We start from the raw sequence: 16,772 nt of genomic DNA on the forward strand, positions 1-16,772 counted from the left end.
GCGGGGGAATGACACATGCATGGTCACGCAGAGTCAGTGGCACAGCTGGGAATAGACCCAAGTGGCATGAGTAACTAAAACCCTGGTGAAGCCGTTAGCAGTCTCACAATGCAAGGTCTGCGTTAGTCACCAATGCTCCATTGTGGCTTCATCCCCATGGGGTTTATCTGCAGAGGGTTTAATAGGAAACTTTCCTCTTAAGGCTGCAGCACGTTTCCAGCAGAAGGAAGGAGAATAATTTATAAAGTGCACTGCGGGAAAGTGAATAGAGGAGAAATAGGAGCCGCAGGCGGCCATGGCAATGGACACATGATCAGTGGGAGGCAGCTCGCCCCGGCTCCCAGGAGGAACCACAGGAAGCCAGGTGGCCTCAGCATGGGAAGTGGTTCTTACTGGGAATCAGCTGTGACAGATGCAGGGACTGTCGTGGTTTGGGAGCTCCCCCCAATTTTGCAGCATTTGCTTTGAGCCCATCTCTAGTTACCATTGGCTTTTCTGCACCTCCTGCAGGTGACCCCAGTAATGACGTTCAGTCAAACCCCTGTGTCAGGGCCTGCTCTCCCAGTGTCTGGTTAGCTTCGTGAGGATTTTAGAGAAACAAAAATCAGCTGCCACAAAAGGTGCGTGTTAATTACAGATATCTGTGTGACAGTGAATCTAGTGGTTAGAGTGGCGGCTGGGTGGCAGGACACCTGGGTCCTCATCCCAGCTCTGGGCAAGAGTGTGATCTAGTAGTTAGATCTGGGGCCTGGGAGGCCTCCTGGTTCTTTTCCTGGTTCTGCCACTGACTTACTGTGTGACTCTACGAGCAATTCACGGTTCTGCCTTGTGCCTCAGTTTCCTCCTCTGTCACATGACTAGTCCCAGCGTCCCGGGGGTGCAGGGGGGCATGCCAAGCACCTCAGGTGCTATGTGCCCAGCTGTCTGTACACACTCACTAGCTCTGGCAGCACAGAGCGCCAGCTGGCAGCCGGGAACAGGGTTCATAGTGCCAAAGGAGGCCACCAGCTCCACTTGGCCCTACATAGGTCACCAGCAGCTGCTTGAGCCCTGTGTCACAGGTGGGAGCAGGAGCCAGGCAGGGGGCTTCAGCTCAGGCTTGCGTCTCTCCAGCCATGTCTGGCTTCAGAGGGCAGTGCCCTGTGGGTGGATGGGGTGCTGTCTGCCTGTGGGACCCAGAGCCCGTGGCCAGCCCCAGGGGACTCTGACAAGACCCTCCTGCTCTGCTGCTAGGACCAGATTTTCAACAGCCTTCCAGACAGGTTGGCAAAGCTCTAGGGGAACTTGAGCCTCACGTGGGGTATCAGCACCCAGTGCCCTGGGCTTGGAACCAGGCAGAGCCTGGGGCTCAGGCGAAACTTGACCATCCCAAGAGAAACCTTTGGCTGGGGCCTGTCTTGATCAGCCATGAAGGGAGGCTAGGACCCAGGGGAACAGTCAGTCCCTGCTTCCACCTGGGTCACCTGAACCTCAGCGTCAGCTGGCCTGTGTTTCCTTTGCTCTCCCTGCCTCCTGCGCTTGCTAATAGCCAAGCCCCATAGCTGGGTAGCCCAGCCCCATGTCCCGAGATTACCAGCCCATCTTACCTGCTGCGAGCAGGTACCTGCAGGAGAAATGGGACAAGGCAGCCTATCGCCAGCACAGGAGCAAGGTACGGGACTGGGCGCAGTAGGATGGGGCTGAATGAGGTAGGAGCAAGGAGCCCTGGCCAGTAGTCTGGAAGTTTGGGGCATGCCAGGGATATGTGATCAGGCCCTAGAGAATCTACTCTGTGTGTGTAGCTGGACATGGGGAATCTAGTGGGTCTTTGGGGGAATTTCTACAAGAGGCTGCATGGTCCAATGGAGCAGGTACTGACCTGGACCCCAAAGACCTGGGTTCTTGACCTTTCCTGTCCACACGCCTGAGCTGCTGTGTGAACTTAAGCAGCGAGCTCTAGCTTTGCACTAATCCAGGTTTGTAATTGCACTGACCAGCCGCTGTTAAATAGCTCTGGCAGAGGTGTGGAGCAGAGCCATGCGTGTGCTGGTCTCTATTGAAAGCTGTCAGGTTTGCTAGAGCCAGTCGGCCTGCTTCGTGCATTGCTGTGGCCTGCTGAGCAAACCTTCTGATGGTGCCTGCCACAGGGATGGCTGCCTGAGTCTGCAGAGAGCCTGAAGCAGAGTCTCAGAAGGGGGGACACCCCAACCATTAGTAATCTCTCTGGGTGGTAGCTCTAATGGCCAATGGAGACATTTCAGTGGTACCATGAACAATGGCACTGCTGATCATTTCAGCGCATGGCATGGGGCAGGGGAGGGAGTGGAGCCCAGGGGTGGGAACTGGGAGCTGCTCCAGGACAGGAAATGCAGAGAGAAGAAAAGAGGAACAACAGCAGTTTTGGGATGGCACAGGAAGGGGCAGGGAGAGGAAGCTGGACAAGGAAGTGATCCAACGTGGGAGCTGCCTATCCAGCGCTGCTCAGGGTGACAGTGAGATGGGGACAAGTAGAGAGGGACCCTGAGTGCAGAGGGCAGCTTGGCCCCTGGATTGCTGTACATCCCTGCTTGGGCCAGCAGGGGGAGCCCTACAGTGCACTCGGGGGGAGCAAGCCCTCAATGCTGACGCTGGCCCACACCCCAGGATTAATCATGTCTAAGGCTAAGATTTAGTCATGGATATTTTTAGTAAAAGTCATGGACAGGTCATAGGCAATAATGAAAAAATCATGGAAGCCCATGACCTGTCCCTGGCTTTTACTAAAAATACCCTTGGGGGCTCGCAGCTTGAGGGTCCACCTTCGCTGGCAGCTCTTAGCTGCAGGGTTCCCTCCTGATGCCCACGGGGACCTGAAGCTGTGGGGGTTCCCCCTGTCACCAACAGCTGCCAGGAACTCTAGGGTTCCCCCTGCCGCCAGCCTGGGTGGCCAGGAGCAGCAGGAGTCCCCCTGCCATCTGTGGTGGCCGGGAGCTGCGGCGATTTCCCCTGCTGGCTGTGGTGGCCATCAGGAGCTGCAGAAAGCTCCTGCCGCCTGAGGCAGCGAGTGTACCTCGCAGTTCCCTGCCTCCGCAGACAGCAGGGGACCCTGCAGCTCCCAGCCCACGCTGGCTGACGTCGCGGAGGTCTTTGTAAATCACGGATTCTGTGACCTCCATGACTAAATCGCAGCCTTAATCGTGTCATTTGCTGGGGCCTGTGTGCAGGAGCTGGGGAGCCGTTCCCAGCGCTGGGGGGCAGAGCTGTGACTGGCAGCACCCACCTTGGGGCACCCAGGGCTTCAACTCTTCATTAATGAGCCACCGCTACTAGGCAGCCCTGCTCCCGCTCCCTAGGTGGCCATGACTGATGGGGAGGTGGTGGTGGTGGGGAATTATCCCTGCATTGTTTCAGGGGATGGGGGGGTTAAGGGGGTCAGCAATCCAGCGCAGAGAGTCCTGCGAGAAAGGTGCTGATCAGAGAGGCTCTTACTGTGCAATGTGCTGGCGCCCCCTTTGGGCGCAAGCAACGAAGGGGCCCATGGGTGGCTCCTGACTGCTGGGCGTTGCTCCAGGCCAGAAGTGGGTGGCACGGCTCAAGGCTGCCGTGGGGCCAGCAGGAGGTGAGGGCTGGCCCTGCACTGTGACAGCTGGGGCGAGCCTGGGCTCTAACTGCCAGCGCTCCCAGAGCCGGCTCTGTGTACCCAGCCCTGCAGCCCTTGTGACTCTCCTGTCCGCAGGTGGATCTGGCTTCCCCAGCCGTAGACACCCAAGGACCGCAGCCCCCCAGCCACCTGCAGCTCAACCTGAAAAGGATGCAGGTGAGCAGCATGTGGGCTGGCTGCTCTGGCGGGCGGGGGTAACCGGGGAGCCCAGCGAGGCTGGGGGAGGTGGTTTGGGGAAGACCCGTCCCCACGGATTTGCTGCTGCAGCCCAGGGCTCGCAGGGTAGGGCCAAACAGAAGGCCCCAGCCTGAGGGCCTGGCACTGGCAGACTCCCACTGATGTCAGGATGGGGCCCTTTCAAAGACACAGGCCCTTACCACAGGAGACACCCCCCCAGTGGGCTCTGGGTACTGGCCCCAGAAACCCCTGATGGCAACCCTGGCAGGGGATTTCCTGGCCTGGGCCTCGGGGGGGGGGGGGGCACAGGGAGCTCCCTTTCATCTCCCCCACCCCACCGCTCATCCTGCTCAGAGCCTTTATAAACCACCTGGCAGGGGATTGGCCATGACCTTCCACCTGCCTTTTGCATGCGAGTGATGTAATCACCCAGACATGGGCATTGGCGAGCCAGCAGGGGGTGCTCTTCCCTCGGGGTCACTACTGACCCAATGCCCCAGCATGGCGTTAGGGTGCTGTGCTGCTGGAGGGCCCTTCTGCAGGCTGGTCCTGTCACTTGTGATCATTAAAGATCCCCTGGCACATTTCCCAAGGCTGCCGTTTTAGCTCTGGGGGCCTGGGCAATTCCAGCTCAAGGGCTGCCAGCAGGTTCAATCTGATGCATTATTCCACTTCCATTCCCCTCCTAAGCCCCAGAGCTGGTTGCATTGCACTGGAGCCTCGTCCTGAGATGGTTTGTAAAGTGCTTTGTTGTGAGAGGGTCAGAGAGCGGGCAGAGCTGATGGGGTGACTGATTGATGACGTGATCTGTTAGTTGCCTCAAGGAGGGGGCTGCTTTATGCTCTGGATTTTGTCCCTCTCCAGCTAGACAGAGAGCGCCAGGCCATTAGAGAAAGAGACGACTGCATTCGCTTGGCCAGGCTAGTCGCCATTGTGCAGTCCAGGGGGCGCGTGGACAACTGGAATAGCTACAGTATATGCAGGTCTGTGCCGCTGGCAGGGCATGGGGCTGGCAGTGAGAGCTGGGAACGGCTGGGGGGGGGGCAGGGCAGGATCCGCATGACAAAGGGACCCCTGAGTGGGGAGGAGCCAGCCAGTTCCCCCACCCAGTAACATCATCTCAGCCCCTCTCTGGGTCTGTTTGGACAAGGAAGCGGCCGATGAGCCAGGACTGACAGCAGGTGCTGACTAGACCCATAGTGGGCCACACCTCCTCGGGCCTTAACTTGCTCTAATGTATCTGGATCTTTCAGTCCTTGCGACAGGGGTCCTGAGTCAGCCAGGAAATCTGGGGCAGAGCAGGAGACAGCCCGTAAGAGCAGCTCAACGCCTGAGGACACGCTCCAAAGGGCCCGGGGAAGCCCCGTGGGCTGGGACACTTAAAACTAGATCTGCTGAAGCTCTAGCTGAAGTGCTGGAGGGTGCAAGTCCCACCCGCCCCAGGCCTCTCTGGGGCCTGGGCCGTGTGAGCCCAACAGACAGTTCTCCAGTCCTCTTCCCAGCGGCAGTGCGTGGGGAGAGATGGGCCTGAGCCAGGACCCCAGGCTGGGACCCCCTCATGCGCTACGGGGATTTGTCATCCACAGCCAGGCTCTGGTGTAACTCAGACCCATCGCTGCTCTGGAGGGGGCAGAAAGGAGCAAACTGGGTAGAACATTCAGGCATCCCTGCAGCGAGTGCTGAATGCAGAGGGATCCCGTCGCTCTGCCCCATATGCCCCATCCACCCTCTCCCCAGCTGCCCCACGCCATTCCTTACAGGAGACCCTTCAACGTCTTTGTGCTTCTCAGGCCAGCCACAGTAGTGCCTGTCCTGCTGTCTGCCCAGCCTCTACTGCATTTATAACACCCACCCGATACAAAACCACAATTGGCCCTAGAATCGGCCATGAAAGGTCCAATCCACCCCTTGCTTCTTTCCCCCCACATCCTCCTCCTCTGTCCCTGTCCCAGGCTCCTTCCCTGTCTGCTTGGGAAGGGTTGTGTGAAGAGGTGGAAACTTCTGGGTTGGTCTGATTCCCTGCAGCAGGGAGTTCCACCGCTGGAGCCACCCACTGGCCACACTCCACCCCCTGGCTCCCAGCTGTCTGATGGGCCACGGTGGAGAGTGGGGTGCAGGGCCTTACCCTAGCCCACAGGCCCCCCAGGTGAGGAGCAGGATGATGGAGCATGGGCGGCACTGGGGCAGTCCGTGTGGGAAGTCCAGCTGGGCTTCCTGGAGCTGAGGGAGGGCCTGGAGAAACTGGGGGTGGGAGATGGCGCCTACGGGTCCCAGCTGGCATTGGGTGGATTGATTGGTCTTCCCCCCTGCTCGTCTCTGCCCAGCAAAGGGCGAGGGCAGGGGAACCCTGCATCAGGGAGAATGCTGAGCAGCTGCTGGCCCAGTAGCGTCGGGGCGGGACCTCAAGGTGGAGGAGCCTGCAGAGAGGGCTGGGCCCAGGAGGGGAGGCTAAAAGGGCACCACGGCTCCTCCGCTTGTTCTCTGCCCACAGCCTGAGCAGTGAGAGGCGTCGCCGGGAGCTGGCGCAGATCGGGGTGGAGAACCAGCGGCTCGTGGGGCGGCTGAGGCAGCAGCAGTCGGAGTACGCCCGGGAGCCCTGGGAGCGCCACTGGGAGAGGGTGGAGCTCATCCGCAACAGCATCGCCCGCTACCCCCGCGGCATGCGGGCCGTGCAGGTAACAGGCTGCCAGGGAGGCTGGGGGGAGGGGTCGCTGCTGCCTTGCGGCAGCCCCTAGAGACAGCCTGGGCCGGGCAGTGGCTGAGTCGCTGCTGGGCTGGGAGGGCAGGGAGATCCTTAGAGCCATTGCTGCTTACCCCCCGACATCGCCCGCTCTGCCCTCCCACTTGCTCCCTCTCTGTGGTGCCCACACTCCCTTTCCTCCCCCACTGTGCTCCCCTCTGGCCCCCCCACTTTCCCTCCCTGACTCATCCCCACACTCCCAATGCTCCCCATCTCACCACCCCTCTCCTGCCCTAGGGAGGGGGGAGCCCTGGTCCGAGGCTGCCTGTCCCAGCTAGGTTGTATGCACTCCACTGGGGTCTGGTGGGGATAGAGACGCACAGGCACAGATAGGCTGGATCCTCTGAAGTGGGGAGCACCCACAACTCCCATTGGCGCCAGCTGGAGCCCCGCGTGCTCAGCTGGAAACGTAGCCCCTGGGAACGCAGGGGCCGGGGAGAAGTGGGGCAGCAATTCATAGATTTCAGATCAGACAGGCCCACAGTGACCTACTCTGGCCTCCTGCATAACGCAGGCCAGAGATCCTCCCCCAGGAGCCCCGAGGAGATCCTCTGGAAAGACACCCAGTCTTGACTTAGAGATCTCGAGTGATGAGGAACCCACCCTCTGGCCCAAGGTCAATTCCCTTCATTGTAAGAACACCTCACTTTGTGTCAGCCCAGCCCCATGGGTGCCCTGGAGTGCCCAGCCCCTGTCCCACTGGGCGCTGACAGAATTCACAGCTCTGCTGCCCCCAAGGAACACTACGCACCAGCTTGCAAGTTACACCGCAGGTTCCCCACTCACAGCATGAGGATATGTTTGTAGTCAAAACAAAAGAGGATCATTTAACAGAGCAGAGATTTGAGAAGAAGCAAGTCAATTTAATGGCACCAAATGGTTACACATTTAGGGTTCCCTCCCCACTTTGAACTTTAGGGTACAGATGTGGGGATCCGCATGAAAGACCCCCTATGCTTATTTTTACCAGCTTAGGTTAAAAACTTTCCCAAGGCACAAATTTTTTCTTGTCCTTGGACGGTATGCTGCCACCACCAAGTGAGTTAGACAAAGATTCAGGAAAAGGACCACTTGGAGTTCCTGTTTTCTCCAAATATCCCCCCAAGCTCCTTCACCCCCTTTCCTGGGGAGGCTTGAGAGTAACCAAGGTGAGCACAGACCAGACCCTTGGGTTTTTGGGGCACTAAAAACCCAATCAGATTCTTAAAAACAGAACTTTTATTATAAGGGGAAAAAAGTAAAAGAAACACTTCTGTAAAATCGGGATGGAAGGTAATTTTACAGGGTAATAAGAGTTAAAACAGAGAGGATTTTCCTCTAGGCAAACTTTAAAGTTACAAAAAAACTGGAATAAACCTCCCTCTTAGCATAGGGGAAAATTACAAGCTAAAACAAAAGATACTGTAACGCATTTCCTTGCTATTACTTACTATTTCTGTAATATTAGATGTATCATTTCAGTAGGAGCTGGATTACTTGCTTGATCTCTCCCTTTGTGTCCCAAGAGAACACCCACAGAGCACAAAACAAAGTCTCCCCCCCCCATTTGAAAGTATCTTCTTTCCCCATTGGTCCTTCTGGTCAGGTGCGAACCAGGTTATCTGAGCTTCTTAACCCTTTACAGGTAAAGGAGGGATTTTATGCTATCCTTGGCTGTATGTTTATGACACCCGTAAAGGTTAGCCAGCCCAAAGTGGCTCTCCAACGTCAAACAGCCAGACTGGCTCTGCCCCTCCATTCGTAAGACAAGCCAGCTGGCAGCTTGGACCCCTGGGGTGCCTCTGCAGCCGCAGTTACACTTCTCCATTGTCTTTACCTGTAAACAAGGTGACTCCCTGCTGCTCGGTTTTCCCCTGGAAGACTTTGCAGTCGTGTGATTGGCTTTTTGCTCAGATTCTAGCTAGGCCTCTCTGACAGGATCCCCGGGGTGCAGCCTGGGACTGTGGGACCTCTGTGCCCCCTTAACTCTCTCCAGCCTGGGTTGTCTCTCACAATGCCTTACTAGTGACCAGCAGCAAACCCCTCCAAGTGCTGTTATCACTCAGCACAACCGCATGTGGAGACCCCACACCCAGCTAGATTACATGAATGCTCCCAGGGCCACTCATGAATCACACAGAGAAAGGCACCAGAGCCAAATCCCCCCAGCTCCCAGCACTGTATCCCAGGAATATACCATCTTGCACTGCTCAAGGTGGGCAGTGCAGATTTATTAATTGGTTCACCAGTTCATCAATGGAAAGTGGATATACACCAGGCTTTGCAAAACCTGAGCAGATTTGCTACAAACTTCATGCAAACTCACTGGTAAAAATAAACAGTAAAACAAATTTATTGACTACAAATGATAGATTTTAAGTGATAGGCAAAGAGTCAGAGTTAGTTACCAAAAGAAATAAGTATAAGCACGCAGTCTAAACTCTCAACCCTATTAGATTGGGCAACATCTAGATTAAGCAGTTTTTCTCACCCCACTGGATACTGCAGTTCATAGTATACAGATTTCACCCTTGAAATCTGGGCCAGTCCCCTCAGTTGGCATCTTCAGGGTGTCCTTGTTGCTTGCAGCGTAGGTGGGTGAAGGAGAAAGGCAAAGCATGGGCCCCCCCTATGTTCAGTTTTATACCCTCAGTCCATGTGCTTGGAAAACACAAGTCCAGGCATGTCTGGTGGGCATTGCTGAGTCTCCAGGCAAGGTTGAGCAATTCCCTGGGTGTGGTCTCATGCAGGTGAGTCATTGAATTGTAGCTCCCTTGCTGGACAATGGCTGTTGATGGGTTGTTTGACACCCCGCCCAGGTGTTAGTTACTTTCCTTGCTGTTGTCTCTGGAGGACTAAATATCTGGCTGATTCCCCAACTTACAGCATGTTTTAGTGACAACCATACAACACAATTCTCATCACTACATATGCATTAATGATATACATATATGGATAGAGAAATGACTTTCAGCAGATCATAACCTTTCCCCTGCTACCTTACAAGGCATGCTTTATAGGCCTTTATATGTCATATATAAGTGGGGAATATGGGGGTTACAGGGCACTCCCCCAAGGTACAGAATGTTACAGCCTCCATTGAGAAATAGACAGCATACTCAATCTACACACACTCAGGCAGGTAGAGAAGTGTCTCCTGCCTGAAAGAAACTTGTTGAACACTTGCTGGTGCCCAGCCCCATGTCACAGTGTTAAGAACATGATACCCAGTATAGATACATAATTCCAATATAGAAAGAAGTAAGAAAACTCTTCAATGAACTTTAACCTGTATTTACAAAACATTCCGAATAAAAAATCACTCTGTGGTCTTAAAACATAACTTTTCTTGCTTTAAGTTTTGAAAATTCAGTCACTAGTTCTTTTAGATCCAGTTTTCCAGCTATTTCATGCTCTATTAACGTTGTGGCAAGTCCAACTAGTATCTCTTGCACCATTGTTGAACGCAGATATGTTTTTATCAATTTTAATTTTGAGAAGCTACGTTCCCCACTAGCTATGGAAACTGGCAAAGTTAAAAGAATGCGTAGAACTATAAAAATGTTTGGAAAACTGTCTGTGAGTTTATTTTCACAAACAAACTTCAGTACTTCTTCAGGAGCGGAATGTTTCTTAAGTTGTCTTGAAAAAGCCTGAAGCTCACTACACGAATCTGTAGAATCAATATCTTTTGAATTTTCATGAGTCAATGCCAACTCTAGTTTTATACAAAATTCTCTTATCTGTTTTGCTGTTTTCTTTTACAAGCTGTGGATATCATATAGAAAGCCAAATACTGACTCTAGCTGCTGCATCTATTGAAATCTTTCATCAACCGAGTGAACAGCAGTATCAAGGACTGCAAAGTAGAAATTCACTTTGAACCTTTGTTTTGGGTTCTGAATGGGTGTGTCTCATCCTTCATACAAAAACTGCTGTTTCTTTTGCCAAATGCAAACTGGCTCTGGTTCAAATTCTGTCGGAAAGTCTATTTCTTCAGCAAGCTCGAGAGAATCTACCAGTGTACTTTTGAACCCTTCATCACTTCTGAATTCCTCCAGAATATTTTTGGTTTGCTGCAGTTTTTGAATAGCAGAATGTATGTTCAAGTTCTTTTCCTAAAGCTGCTTACTAGTGAGGTTAATCTCAAAAAGGATATTATACCACAAAATGAGTGAAGTCACAAATTTGAACTTGAAAAGGCCATTTGCAAGTGCTTCTCCATCAGAAGGTGCCGCATTGCCAGATGATCCAATAAAGGTAGTATCATCAGAAATTTCAATTAAGGCATCATAAATGTTTCCAAGTTCATAGCGAAGAGGTTTCAAAGCATCAATGCGACTCTACCGTCTTGTCTAAGTGGTTTCACAGTTAGAGAATTCACATGGCGAGTCAGAATCTCCCAATGGCGTGTTGAGCCTGAGAAAAACACATAAACACATTGCACCAGGTCAAAGAAACTGCTTGCCTCCAAACAGCATCTAGCAGCATCATTGACAACCAAATTCAGAGACTGCGCACTGCAAGGAACGAAAAAGGCCCTAGGATTGATTTCCATCATTCTCATTTGCACACCATTGTCTTTACCCTTCATATTACTCACATTATCATAACCTTGGCCACATAAGTTTTCAACAGATAATGACATTGTTTCAAGCTCTTGTAGAATAGTGTCAGTCATGAATGCTCCAGCCATCTCCTTCAGTGGTACGAAACCCCAAAAATGTTCCTTTATGAGCACTTCAACATTATCTTAATCTGCAGACTTTTCCATATCCACAAAACGAATGATCATTGTCATTTGTTCAACATGACTCACATCTGGTGTACAGTCCAGTATTATTGAAAAGTATTTTGCAGAATGGCCAGCTTCTACAATTTTCTTTTTAATGGCATTTGCTAGGATTTGAATCAGTTCATTCTGCTATTTTTTCCTAAGTAATGAACCTGTGTTTCATGATCAGTAATTTTACGTAGATGCTCCTTCATGACTGGATCAAACAAAGCTAGGTATTCAACAAATTTTAAAAGTTTCCATTACCTGGAGTGTATAATTTTTCATTTCTACTGCGGCCACGGAATGCTAAATTTTGCCTACCGAGAATTCTCACTAAAGCAATCAGATGCTCTAATATTCGTTGCCAATATTCTTCTTTTTCCTTGATCACACGTAAATTTTCTTCATTGATAGTTTTTCCTTTTTTCAATTGTAATTCAAGTTCTTTCCAATTTTGAAAACATTCCAAATGTTCTGTACTTCTTTCATGTGAAGAGAGAATTGAAGATATGTTTTCCAGTCCTTCAAACCATTTTCAGTAAGTGAAAATTTCTTGATTTCTTGCTTGATTTCTAAACAACTTGCAGCAAAAGCAAAACACTGAATATTGTAACCAGTTTCGATGAATTTCTTCCCCATTAATGAGTTTCCTCTTGTAATGCTGAGCAGAGAAGTTTCTTTTATTTCCATCCTTAGGGAAGGGAAATTCATGAACTTGTTTGGGTCCATGTTCCACGAGAATTTGCCGCACACTATCATCACATCTGGGCCATGAAGCTGGGTCCCCATACTGTAACTTGTTTGTAACTTCCTCATCCTTTCTTCCTTCTACTTCATTTACTTCAATTTCTGCATATGTCTCTGAAGGTGAATAAATTTTCTTCACTTCCATATCAGTCTGATGCTGTGAAGTAAGTTTCATCATCTTGAGTTTCCAAACTGCTTTTTTGTGGATATGAGCTTCCCCTCATCTCAAAGTAATATACCTTCATCTTGATGTTCCAAACTGCTTCCATGTGGATGTGAGCTAACCTCCTCTCCAAGTAAAATTCCTTCATCTGGATGCTGTGTACTGCTTCCATCTTTATTTGGATTAAAGAGAAGATATTTTAGGAAGGATCCCTGCTGTTTGGCTTGGTCCTTTTCCTTCTCAGCCTTTCATTTACTCCTGAGGATTTTCTTTTCCTCTTTCTGCCATGGGGCATTTGAATATTGTTATGTACGGTGCTCCCAACTGCAAGCATTATAGCGTTAAGGATGGCTGTCACACCCACCACATGGTTGGCGATTTAAACCACATTGCAGCCATCCCAACACATCTTTTCACTGCTTAAAGGTTCAATGATTAGTAACATACACTCACTTACCTATTAAAACAGTTAGTTACAGCGTTTACACGGAAACACAATGACCTTTTTTTACGTTACAATCCAACACTGATTGTTTGGAAAGTAATCCCCTTCCTCAGGGTTACCTGCTTGGAGTGTGACATCATCGCTTTCGTAGTCTATTAAGCGTTAACGCTGTTACTTTCCTTTTATGGACCTTATTTATTACATGTGAACCAGTTATAACAAAGGAAAGTTCATAATTATACAGCCCGATAATAATGCTAAGGTTTAATAACACTTAAAGATACTCCCATTTTGGATTTATAATGCTGAAAGATGTTATTCTTTATTCTTTGTCACCAAGATACACAATTTTCCACAGTATTCGCTCAATTCTTAACCATCTACCTGCGATGTGTGTTAAAATGACCGTTTGACATGTATCAACTTGTGATATCTCTGCTCTACATGAATTTCCAGCTATGCGACCTTGATGTATATTCGAGTTAGGTGTCACTAGCATAGCAGCTCCTGCTGCCAGCAGATGTGTTTCATTGTGGCTGAGTTATTGCTTATCAAAATTGCGGAATGGGTCATCTTGACCCTATGTCGCAAATTGAAACAAAAATTCACTAAAATGTTATTTATTTTTGCAGTAAATAAAAGATTTGACATATTAATAAATTCTCAGAAATGTAGAGAAATTAATTATAATTCATATTCCCTCCGTATGTGCACAGGAATTGAAATAATGACATCTTCGTTATTTTATTTTATTTATTTATTTTTTTTTTCATTTTTAAAAATAAATTGATTTCCCCCCCTCAAATTTGGCTCCCCATTTCACTTGGCACCCTAGGCGACCGCCTAGTTCGCCTATATGGATGGGCCACCCCTGAGGCCCAGGGCATCCCTATAACCTCTTCCCTCTGGCACTGAGAGGCCCCTGGATCACAGCAGTCCTCGCACATCTCTGGGGTCCCAGCTGGTCAGCAGAACCTAAGATTTCCTTGGTTTAAATCAGGTGTCCAGATGCTCCAGTGAGGGAAACACATCACTTGTGCCAGGCCTGGCTTAGGGGGTGGCTCTAGGCTGTGCTGCCTGGTAGCAGGCTTTGAAGGGCAGGATGGTTAGTTTTTAATTACATCTCCTGGGAAAGAGGCCCAGGGGAGTTGTGCCTTTGACTTCAACAAAGCCAGGATTTTGCCCTGTGGGTTGAATGGCAGGAAGGCGGGGGCTCAAAGACCCGCCCCCCCAGAATAGTGGGAGAGATTCGCAGAACCTGGCCCCCCTTGGCTGAGGTTCTCTGCGTCCCTGGGAGACCCAAGCAGGGTTGCCAACTTTCTACTTGCACAAAACCAAACACCCTTGCCTTGCCCCGCCTCTGAAACCCCGCCCTTACCCCACGCCTTCTGAAGCCCTGCCCCTTGCTCACTCCATCCCCCCCCCCCAATCACTCGCTCTCCCCACCCTCATGCACTCGCTCATTTTCACCAAGCTGGCTCAGAGGGTTGCAGTGCAGAAGAGGGTAGGGGCTCTGGGTGTGGACTCTGGGGTGGGGCCAGAAATGGGCAATTCAGGGTGTGGAAGGGTGCTCCAGGCTGGGGCAGGGGGAATAGAGTGCAGGGGGGCTGAGGGCTCCAGCTGAGGGTACAGACTCTGGGGTGGGGCTGGGGATGAGGGGTTTGGGGTGCAGGAGGGTGCTTCGGGCTGGGATCAAGGGATTCAGAGGCTGGGATGAGGATCAGGGCTTGGACTGGGGGTTGGGGCACAGGAGGGGGTCAGGGTCAGGGCTGGCCTTACCATGAGGCGAACTGAGCCAGTCGCCTCAGGTGCCAGACTGTGGGTGGGTGCCACTAGGACCCAGAGTGTAGAAAATTGTGTCTGCTGCTGGTGCATATATATTCTCTCTGCTCTAGATGCACAGAGATGGTGGAGTGCTGTGCTGGAGGAAGGAGGGCACAAGAGACATAAGAGGCAGGCAGGAGAAAAAGTGAGAGGGAATAACAGAAAGCAGCAGGAGCTGCAGGGAGAGAGGGGAGGAGGAGCCTTTTATGTACCTCTCGATCACCCCCAGGAGCCTGGACTGATTAACACCAGCTTCTCAGGGAACTTCCTGTTTCCTGAAGCTTCCCTGAACCCACTTGAGGAGAACAAGCAATCAACTGAAGTAGTAGGAGCCAGTTAGGCCCTTAAGACACCGATATCTTCCCTCACTCAGGCCCTGCTACCAGCCTGCTTATTTGTCCCCTTCAATTGAGTGTTGAGAGCCACTGGCATAGGATAGCAGTCATGAGTGAAAGAAGAAGACGCCCCTCTGCAGCAGCATTCAGAAAAAGAAAGAAAGCAAAGGAAGCTTTTCTATCTAAGTAGGAAGGAGCTCTCCTGAGATACATATTTCACGGTGAGCCTTCCGGCCCCAGTGAGGATGTGAGTGGTGAGGAGATGCCTGATCTTCCAGTTAGTCAGAGTGCAGGTGACCTGGCAGCTACTGCAGCATCCATATCTCCATCTCACATGGATGTAACCATGCACATTCCTGAAGAAAAGTGTAGCTCAGAGAAGAGGCGCAAGAAACAGCTGCTGCTGAATTTAGTTCCTTAAGTCTAGATGATCCAGGACTGTGGACCCACTTGAGCAGTAGCCTGAGGGACTTCCTTGTACTGCATGTGCTACAGCAAGTGAAAAACTTCATGTTCCCCAAAGACAATGAAAATAGAAGTTTCCATCCAACACATTACTGGCATGAAATCCCCAATGGTGACAAAGTGGAGAGACCATGGCTTATGTACTCAAAAACCCAGAATGCTGCATACTGTTTTTGTTGCAAACTCTTCCAGTCTAATGTTCCAGCCACATTAGGTTCTACAGGAACAAAGGACTGGAAAAATCTGGCTAGAAATCTGGCATGCCATGAGAAGGCAGCAAATCACCAGAGAGGAAAGAACTTGAGATGAGACTAAGGTTAAAGGCCACCATAGATGATCAGCATCAAGAGAAGCTTGCATCAGAGTCTCTTTACTGGCAAAATGTTCTGAAAAGGCTCATTGCCATTGTGAGAATGCTTGCTACATAAAACCTCGCACTGCATGGCACTTCAGATCAGTTGTATGTGCCAAACAATGGAAACTTCCTTAAAATTGTGGAGCTGATGGCTGAGTTTGATGCTGTAATCCAGGAGAATGTAAGAAGAGTCACCACCCAAGAAATGTGCACACACCACTACCTTGGAAAAACAATTCAAAATAAGATCATACAGTTACTGGCAACAAAAGTCAAACAGAAGATTGTGGCAGATCTGAAATCAGCAAGATATTACTCTGTTATTCTGGACTGCACACCTGACATCAGCCATACGGAAAAATGACTTTAATGGTGCGTTTTGTAACAACTACAGAACCTAGTGAAAATGTCCCTGCAATGGTGACTGTCAGAGAGCATTTTCTAGAATGTATTGACATTGATGATACTACAGGAGCTGGTATGAAAAATGTGCTTCTTAAAAAGCTGAAAGATACGGGAATTGCAATAGCTGACATGAGACATCAGGGCTACGATAATGGTGCCAACATGAGAGGAAAGAACAGAGGAGTGCAGACACGGATCCGAGAGTTAAACCCTCGAGCTTTTTTTGTCCCATGTAGTTCTCAGTCATTGAACTTGGTGGTCAGTGATGCAGCATCAGCTTCTAGTGAGGCTGCTGAATTTTTTAATGTAATTCAAAGCATCTATGTATTTTTCTCTGCATCAACTCTTCAACGGCAAATTTTGAAGCAACATCTGGGAACATCCTCTCTGACACTGAAACCACTGAGTGCCACAAGATGGGAAAGTCGAGTGGAGGCAATAAAGCCTATCAAACATGAAATTGGGAAGATAGATGATGCCATAGTTGCCATTATGGAGGATAATGCTATGACGGGAACTGTTCGTGGGAGAAGAGTGGCAGAGGGAAATGGAATCACCAGAAACATACATAACTTCAAATTTCTGTGTGGCTTAGTGTTGTGGCATGACATACTGTTTGAAATAAATGTTGTAAGTAAGAGACTCCAAGGTGTTGACCTTGATATATCTGGAGCAATGGAACAACTAGACAAAGCAAAGTCATACCTACAGTCTTATCGGTCAAATGGGGGATTTCAAAAT

This window comes from Trachemys scripta, chromosome 10, assembly GCF_013100865.1.
Source record: "Trachemys scripta elegans isolate TJP31775 chromosome 10, CAS_Tse_1.0, whole genome shotgun sequence".
NCBI lineage: Eukaryota > Metazoa > Chordata > Testudines > Emydidae > Trachemys > Trachemys scripta.